At 38.7% G+C, this 16,910-nt stretch overlaps 1 non-coding gene across 1 annotated transcript; it reads right to left on the bottom strand.

The window, feature by feature from the left end:
• Positions 1-534: 534 nt before the first annotated feature.
• Positions 535-641, bottom strand: LOC120108875 (small nucleolar RNA R71). The gene has a single exon (XR_005510024.2). It is a non-coding gene; the product is annotated as a small nucleolar RNA R71 (small nucleolar RNA).
• Positions 642-16,910: the final 16,269 nt, after the last annotated feature.

Raw genomic sequence — 16,910 nt, 5'->3', positions numbered from 1 at the left:
TGTTTGTTTAAAAATAAAATAAAATAAAAGTATATGCTATTGTGAGAGAGAGATAAAACGAATAGATTATTTTGAGCTGAATTAAGAGATAAAAATTTAATTGTTCAAAATTCAAATAATCAAATGGAAGATAATAATAGTAATCAGGAAGATAATAAATTTCAAAATGATTTACCTATTAGAACGCTTCGTGATTATCTACAACCCACTTGGACCAGTACCCCATCCTGTATGGTTATTCCTACTGCTGCGGGAGCTTTTGACATGAAACCAGGAATAATCCAATTACTCCCAAAGTTTCACGGACTTGACTCTGAAAGTCCCTATTTGCACCTGAAAGAATTTGATGAAGTGTGTTCAACACTTCATTTCAATGATGTCACTGAAGAGGTAGTTAAGCTTAAGTTATTTCCTTTTTCTTTAAAGGAAAAAGCTAAGTCATGGTTACACTCCTCAAGGCCTAGGACCATAGCTACCTGGCAAGAAATGACAAGAGAATTTTTAAAGAAATTCTTTCCAACACATAAAACAAATACACTTAGAAGAAATATCATGAACTTTGCACAAAAAGATGGAGAAACATTTTTTCAGTGTTGGGAAAGATTTAAGGACCTTTTGCTTGCTTGCCCACATCATGGATATGAAATTTGGAGGGTCATTAGTTTCTTTTATGATGGTTTGTCCTCCAATATGAGACAATTTGTAGAAATGATGTGTAACGGTGAATTCATGAGTAAGGAACCAAATGAAGCCTAGGATTATTTTGATCTTTTAGCAGAAAATGCACAAGCTTGGGATACAACAGATAAAAATGAAAAATCTAAAATAGCACCTAATGCAAAAGGAGGAATTTATCTTATTAAAGATGATAATGATGTCAATGTAAAAATTGCTAATCTGACTAGGAAGGTTGAAGCCATGGAATTAAGCAAGGCTAATATAGGAAAAGCACAAACTATTGTTGAAAGTATATGTGGAATTTGCGAGAGTAATGCACATGTGACCAAGGATTGTCCTACAATCCCTGCTTTTCAAGAAGTGTTGCATGATCAAGCAAATTTCACCAATACTTATAAAAGACCATTTCCAGAAACATATAATCCTAATTGGCGAAACCATCCTAACTTTAGTTGGAGACATGGACCCACTGCCAATGAATCTCAAGGAAATTCTGTTCCTACTCCTTATGTGCCACCACATAGGAAATCCCTTGAAGATGCTTTGCAAACCTTCATGCAAGGGCAGACTCAAATAAATCAGAATACAATGCAGTCACTCCAAGAGCTTAAAAATTCTGTAGGTAGAATTGAGGTTCAACTTAATGTTAGGAAAAAAGGGACATTTCCAGCCCAACCTTAATCTAACCCAAAGGGTCAACATGAGGTCCATGAAGCAAGTTCATCCCAACCAAAATTTGAACAAGTTAAGTCTGTCACAACCCTTCGTAGCGGAAAAATAATTAACAAAGAAATTCCGACAAAAGATGACAAACCTGAAAAATCTATTGAAAAGAAGGATGAAGATGATAATGAACAAGATGATCCAATACCCCATCACAAGATAGTTGCTCCATTCCCTCAGCGCTTGCTTGCAGCTAAAAAGGGAATACCTAACCAAGAAATTCTGGAAATCTTTAAACAAGTAAAGATTAATATTCCTTTATTAGATGCCATTAAGCAGATCCCATCTTATGCCAAATTTTTAAAAGATCTTTGTACCATAAAGCGAAAGCTTTACGTACAAAAGAAAGCTTTTCTAACTGAACAGGGGAGTGCTATTCTCAAACACAACACCCCACCTAAGTATAAAGATCCTGGTTGTCCTACCATATCTTGCATCATAGGAAACTTCAGGATACAACGAGCCCTTCTTGATTTAGGTGCAAGTGTTAACTTACTGCCCTATTCAGTTTATGAACAGTTAGGACTTGGTGAACTAAAACCCACCAAGGTTACTCTCCAACTTGCCGATCGATCTATAAAGATACCAAGAGGAGTAGTCGAGGATGTACTTGTCCAAATTGATAAATTATATTTTCCAGTTGACTTCATAGTATTAGATACCCAGCCTGTCATGAATTGTACCACTCCAATACCTGTCATTTTAGGCCGCCCATTTCAAGCTACTTCCAATGTTTTGATCAACTATCGAAATGGAATAATGAAAATGTCATTCGGGAATATGACTATAGATTTTAATATATTTAACATTTGCAAACAACCTGATAATGACAATGAAAATGATGAAATTCATGGAGTTAATCTGATCAACTCCATTGTAGAAGATGCTCTTGTCCCATCTCTTTCTTCTGATTCTTTAGAAACATGCCTAACTCATTTCGGAAATACAGATATAAACCAAAACTTTAGAGAAATCAGTGCCATATTAGATTCAGCTCCTTTGTTGGATACGGATAGATGGAAATCTCGTTTCGAAGAGTTACCCCCACGCAACAATAGTCCTTTACCATCTAGTGTTCAAGCACCTAAACTTGAGCTAAAACCTTTGCCATCTGAGCTCAAGTACGCATACCTTGGTCAAGAAGAGACTTTTTCTGTGATCATATCATCCCAACTTGAACAAAGTCAAGAATTAAAATTGTTAGAAATTCTCAAGGAACATAAGGAAGCAATAGGATGGACAGTTGCTGATATCAAGGGAATTAGTCCCTCAATTTGCACTCATAGAATCCACCTAGAAGCTGATGCCAAACCTTCTCATCAACCTCAACGTCGATTGAACCCAAACATGAAGGATGTGGTTAGGGCAGAAGTTCTGAAACTTCTGGATGCAGGAATGATCTACCCAATTTTAGATAGTAAATGTGCAAGTCCAACCCAAGTAGTTCCAAAAAAATCTGGTGTTACTGTCGTCAAAAATGCCAACAATGAATTAGTTCCAACTAGGGTCCCTACTAGTTGGCGTGTATGCATTGACTATAGAAAACTTAATTCTGTCACTAGGAAGGATCACTTTCCTCTACCTTTTATTGATCAAATCCTAGAAAGGTTGGCAGGCCATAAATTTTATTGCTTTCAGATGGCTATTCAGGTTACAACCAAATTGCAATTGATCTTGAAGATCAGGAAAAGACCACTTTTGCATGTCCTTTTGGCACATTTGCTTACAAGAGAATTGTTGCCCAGAGATGGTCACCCAAGAGGGGGGTGAATTGGGTGTTTTAAAACTTTTTGTCTAATTAAAAATAAAACACACAAATATATGAACTAAAGTAAAGATAGAGGTATGAGAACAATCAATCGCAAACACAGGGTTTTATAGTGGTTCGGAGCTTCCACTGCTCCTACATCCACTCCCCAAAGCACCTTTGGGAATTTCCACTATAATCCAAGATTACAGTCCGGTAGTTTTGCGAGTTCACTACCCAACTCGTTGTTTTACACCGGGCTAACAACGAACCCTATAACCCCCAATTTCACCTAGGCTTGGGACGCCTTTTCCTTGTTCCAAGTCCCTTGACTGGAACAAGCACAATAACCAAAGGTTTTACAAAGGATTTGAAAGCTCTTAATAAGCAAATATGACAATGAGAAATAATGAAAAAACCCGGAAGAACCCTTTTGCCGTTGGAAGCGTGGGTAATGGTGATTCTTCCGATGTGGATCGCGTTGGCTTGAATGTGAGCTTTGAATGCCGAGCGGGAGAGAGTAGTTGAGCACGAAATCAGTTGTGAAACTTGAAAGCACTTGATTTCTTCACTTGAATGCACTAACTCCCTTGAACCTCTCTCTCTTGCTTCTCTCTTGAATGATCTTGTGTTGGGTTGGTGAGAAGTTGTTGGAAAGCACTTAAGAGCTCCCTTTTATAGCCCAAAAAGCAAATATAGCCGTTAGACACAAAGAAAGAAACGTTTGAAATTCAAATCAACCTGCAAAAAGATGTCAGTCGCGTCCCAGGCGCTCCGGAGACGTCTCCGCTTCAACGCGAGACGTCTCGGCTGTAAGATTTTACTTTTGACGTTGTTTGGGGTCGACTCGGCGCTTTACGGGGACGACTCTGATGATGAACCGTTTGAATGCTTGTTCTTCTGTTTTTCTGAGAGGGTCGCCTCGGCACTTTACGGGGACGTCTCGGGATGTTTACGCTTTTTGCATGGGGACGACTCCGCTGCCTTGGGGACGACTCCGCCGTTATATCTCCGAAAAATAAGTCTTCTGGAATTCTCTGAGAGAGTCGACTCGGCTACCTCGGGGACGTCTCCGCTGCCTTAACACCGAAAAAGACATCCTCTGGAATACCCTGAGAGAGTCGACTCCGCACTCTCTGGGGACGACTCGGGAACTCTGCTTTTTACTTGTGGGGACGACTCCGCGTCCTGTGGAGACGACTCGGGCGCATCCCTTGAAATCGGCCTTTCTGCCGCCTCTGAGAGAGTCGACTCCGCAGTGTCGGGAGTCGACTCCGACCCTGCGAGACGCCTCGCCAGGTGCCGGGGACGTCTCCAAACGTGCCAGTTCTTCCTGTTTGTGCCAGAGACGTCTCTGGGACTAACCGGAGACGTCTCGGCTGTCCCTGATCTGTTTTCTTCAACTCAAAAATTCTTCAATAAATTCATAAAAATTATGGGTGCTTGCCTAGACATTTCTTAACAATATTCTTAATTAATCACCTGAAATCCTCAAGTAAATTGTTAAGATAAATGGAATTATACTCTAGTGTTTTGTATTCATCAAAATCCATTTGGGGGTCAACAATCTCCCTCTTTTTGATGATGACAAAACACTGAGTATATGCAAAATTCGAAATTTTAACATATACACAGTATTTGATCAAATGTACAAGTATAATGTTTTGATTAGAGCTAGATACAGTATGCATAATTAAAAAAAAATCAACTTTCAGTTCTATCCTTATGCATAAGATTGATCTTAGTAGCTCTTGAGCAATTTTAGCATATCAACTGAATTTGAATCAAGTTAAAATTTAAATTAATGAAATATTGATGCTAAAGACAATTGAAAGCTAAGTTCTTTTTGACTCCCCCTTTCTTTTCCAGAAGGGCAATTATCTTAAAGCCAATGTTCTTCAATTTTATCTTTTCTAATTCAATTTTTAAGTATGAGTGTAAATTTTGCATTCCATATTTAGGTTCTACTCCATATACTCCATATATATATATATCTACTCAATACACTCCATAAATTTTGCATTCCAATATATTCAATATCCATATTGGTTCTACTCCCCCTTTTTGTCATCAACAATGAAGGGGACAAATTATCCTTAGGTACGTAAAACTCAATTCCTAGTAGAATTCAGCATATTACCATGAACCACTCAAGGATATTCAAGTTATTTTTATTAAAGAATTCAGCATTCATTTCACTCCCCCTTTGTTTTGAAATTCATTTCAGACTCCTCTTTTTGTTTAAAATAGTTATCACAAGATGTGCTCCCCCTGTTTTATATGCATTGATAAATTGTGTCAAATTTGAACACTTAAGTTATGTTATGAGATTTTTATGGCACATCACAGAATCACATACACAAAGTTTGATTCCACAGAATTTGAAACATACACAAGGTTTCAAAGGAATTGTATGACATTCATATATCATTGTAAACATTTGAAGTCATTACAAGGTCAAAGAGGAAGTCATTACAAATATTGATTCCTTATACAAAAGAAGTTTCAAAATGAGCCTAGGGTTTTACAAAACAGATGAACCCTAGATTTTTACAAAATGTCCCTCATCGGCGATGTTGTTCAATAGCCCTAGCAGCTGCATCTATAAATGCATTAATTGAATCTAGCAGTGTTCTGAACTGATCTCCCTGAGACTGATGGAAGGCTGCCACTAGTGCTTCAAATTCAATGCTTGCCCTTTCAATTCTTCCTCTAAGTTGGGCAGCCACGGTGCCCAAATTGCCTTCAGGGCTCGTCAACTCTTGAAGACCATCTGATATGATCTTCAATTTCTCCTGTAGCTCAATTGATCGTATAGTTTGGATGGTACCCACATGAACCAACTCTGATGCTGTAGCTTCTACCTGAGTTCTGATTTCCTTCAACTCTTGTAGAAGCCCTTCATGTGAGGTACGGATGGGGGCCAACTCTGCAGAAATCATCGATCTCATCTCCTCCCTCATCTGCTGGCATATCACAGATGCTAGAGTGTGCATCTGTTCATCTGAGAGGAAGAAGGGCCCACTGACTGGAGGAGGAGGTGGCATAGAGGTGGAAGGTCCAGCTGAGCTGGAGGGTACATCAGGGATGCCCATATGGCTATGTGGAGGAGAGTGGTGGTCAGGCTCCTGATGTGGGATCTCGGGCTCTAAGGTTTGAGATTTTCTTTTAGGGACCTTAACCCAAGACCCATCTACCTTGTGAAACTCCATTCTACGCATTGTGCTTTCATTATAATAGTCGGTGTTTCTCAAGGGTTTTGCAGGTTCATTTTCTGGAATGTGAACCTTGAAATGTTTGAATACTAGGGTAAAGATCATCCCATAGGGTATGCTAAACCTAGAATACCTATGACATATAGAAATGTAGTTTAACATAAGTCTAGGTAGGTTTAGGGGAATCCCTAGTAAGATATGGTGCATGATCACTAAATCTCGCTCCGAAACAAAATCGAAGCGGCCGGTTTTTGGAAACAAGACCCGGTTGACAATACTCAAAAGTAGTCTCATTTCGGCATTTAGGTCTTGTGAGTTAACTACATCAAGAGGGCCGCAGTCCTCTCTCCCTAATAGTAGGTTTAGGGCTATTTCCCTTTGGGGATGTGAGGTCGGAGCCTCACCGTCTTTAGGGATTTGCAACACGCTAGAAAGGATATCCTCGTTAATCTCTATCAATGTCCCTCGGACATATGCAGTGTACCCCGAGTCCCCTAAGGCCATATTACTAAACATCTCTCTAACTAGGCCGGGGTAGGTTGATGTATTGAGGGTACAAAGGTATTCCCACCCTTGGGCACGGAGTCTCTCTCCAATAGAGAACCCCTCACTATCTAGAAAATGGAAATCTATATACCTACCGGTGGTTACTGTGCGATTCACACAGGAAATGGTCGTGGTTGGCGGAGCAACCGGAGGAGACGGCGTGGAAGGCTCTTCCCTCCGTTCCTCATTGTCGGTCGCAACCCTAGGACGCCTCCCACCGGTTCTCCTAGCTCTTTTAGGTGCCATAGTTCGGAAACCCTAGGGAAATGGGGAGTTTTGGTTCAGTTTGAGGTGGAGAGAAAAATGGAGGCTAGGGTTTTGTGTTTTGTTGGGGATGAAAGGGATAGCTCGGGTCGGCTCGAGCTGTTTCGACCTATTTTAAAAACCCTCGTTCGGTCCCCGAGACGTCTCCGCGACTGATGCGAGACGTCTCGCCGGGGGGACGTCTCTGCGATTTGCCAGAGACGTCTCCGGCACTGAAACATTTCAGACTAATTTCTATCTTTTTCCAATTTATTTTATTTAACCACACTAATCAACATGATTTCTTTTGGTGAATACAGAGTGAATTTGTTTGTGATCCTCCCCTTTAATAATACATCCTATAAAAGTTTGATAATGATTTTTTGAATTATTAATATTGAAATGAGGAATGTTTGACCAAATTTCGAATACCTATAAAATAGGCTCTGAAAATATCTCCATGAAGAGTCCAAGGGAGGGTAACCATCCTCCGGAAAGTCGAACAATTCGTCATTTAACTTAGATAGATTGATGCTTTCACTTATGTTGACCTTGAGGTGGATTACTAGTTTGAGTAGCAAAGCATTGCAATACAAGTTCAATTTAATTGCTAGGATCATACAAGCTCAAAGCATTCCTTAAGAAGTTGAACCTATCTTTACAAAGGGGCTTTGTAAAGATATCGGCCAATTGATTTTCAGTACATACATATTCAATCATCACATCATTTTTCAGCACATGATCCCTAATAAAGTGATGCCTAATCTCTATATGTTTTGATTTTGAGTGTTGGACAGGATTTTTTGTTAAATTAATTGCACTTGTATTATCACATTTAATTGGTATATTGTCCATTTTGATACCGAAGTCTTCAAGTTGTTGCTTAATCCAAAGAACTTGGGCACAACAGCTTCCAGCTGCAATGTACTCAGCCTCAGCTGTGGATAAGGCAACTGAATTCTGTTTCTTGCTAAACCAAGAAACCAAATTAGCACCCAAGAATTGACATGTGCCACTTGTGCTTTTTCTGTCGAGTTTGCACCCGGCAAAATCAGCATCGGAATAAGCAATTAAGTTTATGTCAGATTGTTTAGAGTACCATAAGCCTACATTAGATGTCCCAACTAGATATCTGAAAATTCTTTTAACAGCTTGCAAGTGTGATTCCTTAGGACATGCTTGGTATCTAGCACACATGCAAACACTGAATAATATATCTGGTCTACTAGCAGTAAGGTAAAGTAAAGAGCCTATCATACCTCTGTACAATTTGCAGTCTATACTTTTACCTTTTTCATCTTTGTCAAGCTTGCAACTTGAGCCCATGGGTGTGCTGATTTCCTTTGCATCCTTCATCTTGAATTTTTCCAACATTTTCTTGATATATTTGGACTGACTGATGAAGATGCCTTCCTCTGATTGTTTTATTTGTAGCCCAAGGAAGAAGTTGAGCTCACCCATCATGCTCATTTCAAATTCTCCCTGCATAAGCTTGGCAAACTCTTGACAAAGACTATCATTAGTAGCACCGAAAATTATATCATCCACATAAATTTGCACAAGCAATAAGTCATTTCCTTTTCTTTTAATGAAGAGGGTTTTGTCTACATTTCCTCTCTTAAATTTATTTTCAATTAGGAAATTACTTAATCTTTCATACCATACCCTAGGGGCTTGCTTAAGTCCATATAATGCTTTATGCAATTTAAAAACATAATCTGGATGTAAGTGGTTCTCAAAACCTGGAGGTTGTCCTACATAAACTTCCTCCATTATATAACCATTTAAAAAGGCACTTTTTACATCCATTTGATAGAGTTTGAAATCCATAAAGCATGCATATGCCAAAAGTAGTCTAATAGCCTCTAATCTAGCAACAGGAGCAAAAGTTTCATCAAAGTATATTTCTTCCTCCTGATTATATCCTTTGGCCACTAGCCTAGCTTTGTTTCTTATTACAATTCCATCTTCATCTAGTTTATTTCTATATACCCATTTGGTGCCTATAATTGAAACATTAGAGGGTCTTTTCATTAGAGTCCAAACTTCATTTCTTTCAAATTGGTTTAATTCCTCTTGCATAGCATTCATCCAATTATCATCTTTTTCGGCTTCTTCTAGTGATTTAGGCTCAATTTGTGAAACGAATGCAAGATAATTACTAGTGTTTCTTAAAGAGGATCTAGTCCTTATTCCTTGTGAAGGATCACCAAGAATTAGATCCCTTGGATGACCATGTGCATACCTCCATTCCTTAGGAAGATCTTGATTTCTCGATGGAGATTGATCTTCTTCATCTTGCTGAATTGTATCTTCTTTGATCTCATCCTCATGTTGTTTGTCTTGTATGGAGAATTCCTTCATTCGGTCTTCAAGTGTACCTGCATCACCATCTTCTTCTTTTCTAGAAGAATCTCCATTAGCTTCATCAAAAACAACATGAATGGATTCTTCAACAACGAGAGTTCTCTTGTTGAAGACCCTGTATGCTCTACTAGATGAGGAATAACCTAAGAAGATCTCCTCATCTGATTTAGCACTAAATTTACTTAGATTGTCCTTTCCATTGTTTAAAATAAAGCATTGACAACCGAAAACATGAAAATAGCATATATTTGGTTTCTTACTTTTTATCAACTCATAAGGCGTTTTCTTTAAGATGGATCTAACTAAAGCACGGTTTAAAATATGACATGAAGTATTTATTGCTTCAGCCCAAAAGTACTTTGGTAGATCCGATTCGCACAACATGGTACGAGCCATATCTGCTAGTGTGCGATTCTTCCTTTCTACCACCCCATTTTGTTGGGGTGTCCTAGGTGCCGAGAAATTGTGATTGATACCATTTTCTTCACAAAATTTTTCAAAATACTGATTTTCAAACTCGGTACCATGATCACTCCTAATTGCTTTTAGTTTAAGATTGAGTTCATTCGAAACCCTATTATGAAACTTGATAAAAGCGGGAAAGGACTCATCTTTGTGTGCAAGAAATGAAACCCATGTAAAACGTGAAAAATCATCAACAATTACAAGACCAAATTTCTTACCCCCTAGACTAGCAGTTCTAGTAGGTCCAAACAAATCCATGTGAATTAGTTCTAAGGGTTTTGATGTTGAGACTATGTTCTTAGACTTGAAAGAACTTCTTGTTTGTTTTCCTAATTGACATGCCGCACAAATTTTGTTCTTTTCAAAGTCTATTTTTGGTAGTCCTTTGACTAGATCTTTTGTAATTAATTTAGAGATTAAATCCATGCTAGCATGCCCTAACCTACGATGCCATAACCAACTAGTCTCATTGACTTTGGGATCCATGGCTACAAGACATTGGCCATCCTTCATGGTGAGATCATCAAGATCTACCATGTAAACATTTCCATGCCTATGTCCTGTGAGTATGATCTCATTGTCAATTGGACTACTAATTATGCATAGTGATGATTCAAATGACATTTTAAAGCCCTTGTCACAAAATTGACTTATACTTAATAAATTATGTTTTAGTCCATTAACTAACAATACATTGTCGATAAAAGAGGAGGGTGATATGGAGATTTTACCAACACCAATGATTTGACCTTTAGCATTGTCTCCAAATGTGACTACTCCTCCTTCTTTTGATTTCAAGGTGACGAGGAGACTCTTGTCACCGGTCATATGCCTTGAGCAACCACTATCAAGATACCACATTCTCTTTTTATTTCCGGCTGCAAGGCATACCTGCAAAATAATCATGTGAAGCTCTTAGGTACCCAAGTTTTCTTGGGTCCTTCTTGGTTAGTGTAGTTGGTTCCCTTAGGCACCCATACTTTAGTTGTTGTTTTACCCTTTACAAATGTATTCTTGTTAGTTTGAATCTTTCTTTGAATGCAAGAATAGGCTTTATGTCCACTTTTTCCACAATGAAAGCATGTAGGTTTTTCAGATTTGACATCTTTTGCTTTCACAAAGAAATTCTTTAGATACTTTTGTTGTTTGCTAGTTTTATATCCTAGACCGGCTTTATTAAAAACAGCTCTTTGATTGGATAGAATAAGATTTAACTTTTCAGAGCTATGTGTAAATTTTTCAACAATTGGTTTGTACTTATGTACCTCATTCTTGAGATCCAAATTTTCTTTAACTAATTCTTCCTTATCCTTTTTAAGGAGTTCAACATTTTGCGCAAGTAAGGTATTACTATTGAGTAGGAATTTAACTTTTAGATTTAATTCCTTAATTTGTGTTTTTGCCGTTTCATTTTCAATGCTAAGTTTTGAATTTTTATTTTCTAGGTCAATGGTATTAACATTTTTAAAGCTCTCCTTCTCAATCAATAGGTTTTCAATATCATCCTTTAGTTTTTGATTGGAGGCTTTTAATTCTTTATTCTTTGCTCCTAACATACTACAATCACTCATGAGTTCTTGAAAAGCTTCATATAATTCTTCTAAAGTAAAATTTGTAGTTGAGCTATGACTTACCTCATCGTCTTCGAATGCCATGAAGCACAAATTGGCGGTCTCTTCCTTCTCTTCCTCGGAGGATGATGTGTCACTATCATCCCATGTTGCTTTCAATGCCTTCTTCTTCTTCTTTCCAAAGTGCTTCTTCTGTTGAGGGCATTCGGAACGGATGTGTCCCGGTCTCTTGCAATCATAACAAATGATTGGGTCTCTTTCCTTTTTTTTTTCCTTTTTCCAATCATTTCTCCCTCCAAACTTCTTTCTTGGGAAGGATTTCTTTCTTCTCATGAATTTCTTAAACTTCCTTACTATTAAACCCAAGTCCTCATCTTTGCTTTCTTCTTCACTCTCACTACTTTCTTCTTCACACACACTCGAAGTGGCCTTGAGTGCGATTGTCTTCTTCTTTGGCACATCTTCTTCATGTTGCTTCATTGTGAGCTCATGCGTCATCAATGAGCCCAATAGTTGTTCGAGTGCCAATGTGTTGAGGTCTTTAGCTTCTACAATCGCCGTGACCTTCGCTTCCCAAGCTTTCGGCAAAGACCTGAGAATTTTACTCACAAGTTCTGGGTTAGTATAAGATTTACCCAAATTCTTTAAACTATTTATTATATCGGTGAAGCGTGTGAACATGCATGTGATGGTTTCATTGGGTTCCATTTTAAACAACTCATATTTGTGAACTAGAATGTTCACTTTAGATTCTTTGACTTGATTTGTACCCTCGTGGGTAACTTCAAGCCTATCCCATATTTTCTTGGCGGAACTACAGGTGGAGACTCTATTGAACTCATTTACATCTAGAGCACAAAATAATGAGTTCATGGCTCTAGAATTGAGTTGAACCATCCTACTATCATTCTCATCCCAATCATCCTCAGGTTTGGGAACTTGAATGCCATTTACCATGTGAGATGGTTCGTGTGGTCCCTTGATTATAACTCTCCACAAGGCATAATCTTGTGCTTGAATAAAAATCCTCATTCTAGTCTTCCAATAGGTATAATTTGTCCCATTGAAGAGTGGAGGTCTATTGGTTGCCTGCCCCTCAGCAGGAATATTGTTGAAGGGTGTTGCCATCTAGATCTTTGGCTAAGATGGTTAGGTCTTCAAGAAATACACAGAGCACCTGCTCTGATACCACTTGTTGCCCAGAGATGGTCACCCAAGAGGGGGGTGAATTGGGTGTTTTAAAACTTTTTGTCTAATTAAAAATAAAACACACAAATATATGAACTAAAGTAAAGATAGAGGTATGAGAACAATCAATCGCAAACACAGGATTTTATAGTGGTTCGGAGCTTCCACTGCTCCTACATCCACTCCCCAAAGCACCTTTGGGAATTTCCACTATAATCCAAGATTACAGTCCGGTAGTTTTGCGAGTTCACTACCCAACTCGTTGTTTTACACCGGGCTAACAACGAACCCTATAACCCCCAATTTCACCTAGGCTTGGGACGCCTTTTTCTTGTTCCAAGTCCCTTGACTGGAACAAGCACAATAACCAAAGGTTTTACAAAGGATTTGAAAGCTCTTAATAAGCAAATATGACAATGAGAAATAATGAAAAAACCCGGAAGAACCCTTTTGCCGTTGGAAGCGTGGGTAATGGTGATTCTTCCGATGTGGATCGCGTTGGCTTGAATGTGAGCTTTGAATGCCGAGCGGGAGAGAGTAGTTGAGCACGAAATCAGTTGGGAAACTTGAAAGCACTTGATTTCTTCACTTGAATGCACTAACTCCCTTGAACCTCTCTCTCTTGCTTCTCTCTTGAATGATCTTGTGTTGGGTTGGTGAGAAGTTGTTGGAAAGCACTTAGGAGCTCCCTTTTATAGCCCAAAAAGCAAATATAGCCGTTAGACACAAAGAAAGAAACGTTTGAAATTCAAATCAACCTGCAAAAAGATGTTAGTCGCGTCCCAGGCGCTCCGGAGACGTCTCCGCTTCAACGCGAGACGTCTCGGCTGTAAGATTTTACTTTTGACGTTGTTTGGGGTCGACTCGGCGTTTTACGGGGACGACTCTGATGATGAACCGTTTGAATGCTTGTTCTTCTGTTTTTCTGAGAGGGTCGCCTCGGCACTTTATGGGGACGTCTCGGGATGTTTACGCTTTTTGCATGGGGACGACTCCGCTGCCTTGGGGACGACTCCGCCGTTATATCTCCGAAAAACAAGTCTTCTGGAATTCTCTGAGAGAGTCGACTCGGCCACCTCGGGGACGTCTCCGCTGCCTTAACACCGAAAAAGACATCCTCTGGAATACCCTGAGAGAGTCGACTCCGCACTCTCTGGGGACGACTCGGGAACTCTGCTTTTTACTTGCGGGGACGACTCCGCGTCCTGTGGAGACGACTCGGGCGCATCCCTTGAAATCGGCCTTTCTGCCGCCTCTGAGAGAGTCGACTCCGCAGTGTCGGGAGTCGACTCCGACCCTGCGAGACGCCTCGCCAGGTGCCGGGGACGTCTCCAAACGTGCCAGTTCTTCCTGTTTGTGCCAGAGACGTCTCTGGGACTAACCGGAGACGTCTCGGCTGTCCCTGATCTGTTTTCTTCAACTCAAAAATTCTTCAATAAATTCATAAAAATTATGGGTGCTTGCCTAGACATTTCTTAACAATATTCTTAATTAATCACCTGAAATCCTCAAGTAAATTGTTAAGATAAATGGAATTATACTCTAGTATTTTGTATTCATCAAAATCCATTTGGGGGTCAACAAGAATGCCATTTGAATTATGTAATGCTCCTGCAACCTTCCAAAGATGCATGTTCAGTATTTTCTCTGACATGGTTGAGCGCTTTTTGGAAGTCTTCATGGATGATTTTTCAATTTTCGGCTCTTCTTTTGAAAACTGTGTGGACCATTTAAGGCTAGTCTTAATTCGGTGTGAGGAGAAGAATCTAATCTTAAATTAGGAGAAGTGCCATTTCATGGTAACTAGGGGAATTGTTCTCGGGCATGTCATTTCATCTGAAGGAATTGAAGTAGACAAGGCTAAAATTGACTTAATTGCTAACTTACCCAACCCAAAAACTATCAAAGATATACGCTCATTTTTGGGTCATGCAGGATTTTATAGGAGATTCATTAAAGATTTTAGCTCAATATCTAAACCCTTATGTAATCTCCTTCAAAAGGAAACCCAATTTGTGTGGTCTGAAGAATGTCAAAAAGCTTTTAATAAACTTAAAAGCTTGCTGACCTCTGCTTCCATCATGCAACCACTAGACTGGTCGCTTCCTTTTGAAATCATGTGTGATGTTAGTGATTATGCAGTTGGGGTAGTTTTAGGGCAAAGAAAGGAAAGGAAGTCTTATGTTATCTACTATGCAAGTAAGACTTTAAATAGTGCACAAAAGAATTACATCACTACGGAAAAGGAACTACTCGTCGTAGTATTTGCCCTAGACAAATTTAGGTCTTACTTGATTGGATCCAAAATCATTATCTACACTGACCACGCTGCCCTTAAGTACCTTCTTTCAAAAAAGGATGCTAAGGTGCGGTTGCTTAGGTGGATCCTTTTACTCCAGGAATTTTTTCTAGAAATAAGAGATAAAAAGGGGGTAGAGAACGTAGTAGCTGATCACTTGTCCCATCTCACTCTTCCAGATTCCATAGATAATTCACCCATAAGAGACACTTTCCCTGATGAGCAACTCTTTGAGATCACGTCGTCACCCTGATTTGCAGACATTGCAAATTTTCTTGTCATGGGTGAACTTCCGATTCATTGGAATAAACAGGACAAAAGAAAATTTCTGACCGAAATAAAAAATTTCTTCTGGGATGATCCTTATCTTTTCAAATACTGCCCAGACCAAATTATTAGAAGATGTGTACCTAATGACGAATTTATTAGTGTCATTTTCTTTTGTCATTCTGAAGCTTGTGGTGGTCATTTCTCTACTAAGAAAATGGCTGCAAAAATTTTATGGTGCGGTTTCTATTGGCCCACCTTGTTCAAAGATTTCCATAACTTTTGCAAAGCTTGCGAGCGTTGTCAAAAGTTAGGTGGGATAACTCGTAGGAATATGATGCCCCTCAACCCAATTTTAATTATCGAAATATTTGATTGTTGAGGAATAGATTTTATGGGTCCATTTCCTTCTTCATTCGAAAATTTGTACATCTTAGTAGCTGTAGATTATGTCTCCAAATGGATAGAGGCAATTCCTTGCAAGAATAATGACCATAAAACTGTTTTAAAATTTTTAAAAGAAAACATTCTTTCCAGATTCGGAACGCCTCGAGCCATCATCAGTGATGGGGGTTCACACTTCTGTAATAAGCCTTTTGAGGCTTTAATGCGAAAATATGGGATCACCCATAAAGTCGCCACCCCTTATCATCCACAAACAAGTGGACAAGTTGAAGTATCCAATTGATCAATTAAGAATATTCTGGAAAAAACAGTTAACCCAAATCGCAAAGACTGGTCTTTGCGTTTAACTGATGCAATTTGGGCTTATCGTACTGCTTTTAAAAGCCCGATTGGTTTGTCTCCGTACCGTCTTATTTTTGGCAAACCGTGTCACTTGCCTGTGGAATTGGAGCATAGGGCCTACTGGGCTATTAAGAGATTTAATTTTGATATGGATAAGGCTAGTTCACTACGCAAACTTCAACTTAATGAACTAGAGGAAATCAGGAATGAAGCATATGAGAATGCTCGAATTTATAAGAACAAAATGAAAGTCTTTCATGATAGAAATATTATAAGGAAAACATTTGAGCCTTCCCAGAAAGTTCTATTGTATAATTGAATACTTCATTTATTTTCAGGAAAATTGAGATCTAGGTGGACCGGCCCGTTTATAGTTAAAACTATTTATCCGTATGAAACCGTTGAGATAGAGAATCCAAACACCGGTAATATTTTTAAAGTAAATGGCCAACGTTTGAAGTTATTTTTGGACAACTTTACCCCAGAGGTTGAATTGACCAATCTGGAAGATCCTGTTTATCAGGATTGATCTCTATATCTGCTAGAGATCCTCTGTTTGTATCATAATTCGTCTCTTTTTTATTTTCTATTGATATGACAATTGGTGAGCAACAACAGTGTGCAGTATTCTATCAGGTAAATTCTAACCTTCAGCCTTATTATCCTTCATATTTCATGCATTCATGTTGCAACATTGGGGACAATGTTGAATTTAAATTGGGGGGAGAGATTACTGTATTTTTTTCTATATATCATACCAATTGTCATATCTTTGAAAAAAAAATAAAATATATATATATATATAACAAATAAATAAATAAATAAAAATAAATAATATATATATATATAATAAT

This window comes from Phoenix dactylifera, chromosome 5 (assembly GCF_051530095.1).
Source record: "Phoenix dactylifera cultivar Ajwa chromosome 5, Ajwa_hap1_PhDact_Kaust_v1.1, whole genome shotgun sequence".
Lineage (NCBI taxonomy): Eukaryota > Viridiplantae > Streptophyta > Magnoliopsida > Arecales > Arecaceae > Phoenix > Phoenix dactylifera.
The sequence above is the reverse complement of the archived record's forward strand: the minus strand, read 5'-3'. Positions and strand labels throughout refer to the sequence as shown.